The sequence below is a fragment of the Trachypithecus francoisi genome, unplaced genomic scaffold, assembly GCF_009764315.1.
Source record: "Trachypithecus francoisi isolate TF-2019V2 unplaced genomic scaffold, Tfra_2.0 Lachesis_group11, whole genome shotgun sequence".
In the NCBI taxonomy this organism is placed as follows: domain Eukaryota; kingdom Metazoa; phylum Chordata; class Mammalia; order Primates; family Cercopithecidae; genus Trachypithecus; species Trachypithecus francoisi.
Window position 1 is genome coordinate 97374026 of NW_022681456.1, and position 1539 is coordinate 97375564.

The 1539-nt window shown below is 36.6% G+C and overlaps 1 non-coding gene across 1 annotated transcript; it reads left to right on the forward strand.

The window, feature by feature from the left end:
- The first annotated feature begins 977 nt into the window (after positions 1-977).
- On the forward strand, positions 978-1081 carry LOC117091176. The gene has a single exon (XR_004440294.1). It is a non-coding gene; the product is annotated as a U6 spliceosomal RNA (small nuclear RNA).
- Positions 1082-1539: the final 458 nt, after the last annotated feature.

Below are 1539 nucleotides of genomic sequence, written 5' to 3' on the forward strand. Positions count from 1 at the left end.
ATTGTGGTAGTGAAATAAATTTTTCTTCATACTTTCCTAGGAGACATTTTGATTTCCTGTTAAAGCCGAGACCTATGCTAGAGCAGCAGGGTGGCTGGATTCCCCCTGCCATGGGCAGGTGGTTTTCTCACTGCTGATTTTATCCATGAGCCTTCTCAGAATTAGCTGCTTTCAAATTTTGTTTCTAAGAAAGTTAGGGTGGCCCTTGTTGAGGAGTAATTGGAGGGAAGCCTAATGACTGAAATCAATTTAAACAAAAAGTAAGCCTGCAGTGCTTCAAATGAAAGGGAGAGATTGAGGCATTGGAGAAAATGGCTGCAGGTAAGGAAAGCAAATTTTAGGGGGTATTAAAAGAAGGAAACAGACTAAAAATAGACTAATGTGTAGATGCCAAAAGGAAGTAGATAATTGCCTCAGTACAAAATAAATAATATTTGTGGATGTCAGAAATTAGAATGAGTCATCTTGGGAGAAAAGACATTCCTTTTTGTTTAATGGAGATTTTGAGAGAGGATATGGAGACCACTTATGACAGATTTTTAAGGCTTACCATGATATCCTCTAGCACTCTTCCAAAACTGTAATTTTGTGAAATAAAGTCACTAGTCAAGAGGAGATGTTGTGGATGTAATTGTCTCTCGAACTTCTTCTTCTGTCTGGGTGTTTTAACATTATTGTCTTGTCCCTCTGTGGGTATTAATGAGAAGGCACTTGAGATAAAATGAAGAGCTGAACTGCTTTAAAAACTTTATCCAACTGTGAGGAGCAGCTTAAAGAACTACATAAGTAAAAGCAAAATTGGCTACTCCATGGATTTAATCAGATTGAATGAATAATTACAAGATGAGGCTTGATTTGTACTGAAGGGATTCTTTCTTCTGCTAAACAAATCACTACATTACTTTGTTAATTACACATATTTTTATTAATTGACCAAGTTAAATGTAAAAATTCAAGAAAAAGAAAGTCTATAGTGCTTGTATGAGCTGCAATTATACTAAAATTGGAATGACACAGAGAAGAAGAGTATGGCCTCCTGCAAAAAGATTTCACACAAATCTGTGAAATGTTCCATACTTTTAGATACTGGACAGTGCCTGCGTCCTGTGAAAACATCCAGAAAAGAAGTTTACTGGCTGTACTTACTCTACACCACGGTTAGAGAAACACCCAAACAGAGATGAGAAAGAACCAACACAAGAACATTGGCAACTCAAATCTCCATTGTCTTATGTCATCCAACTGACCACACTACTTCTCAAACAGTGCTTCTTAACAGGGCTGAGATGGCTGAAATGATTGAAATAGAATTCACAATATGGATAGGAATGAAGATCGTCAGATTCAGGAGCATGACAAAACCCAATCCAAGGAAACTAAGAATATAATAAAATGATACAGGAGCTGACTGATGAAATAGCCAGTATTTCTAGGACTAACTGTCCTAGTATTGCTGAAAAAATACACTACAAGTATTTCACAGTGCAATCACAAATATTAATAGCAAAATAGACCAAGCTGAGGAAATAATCTCAGAGC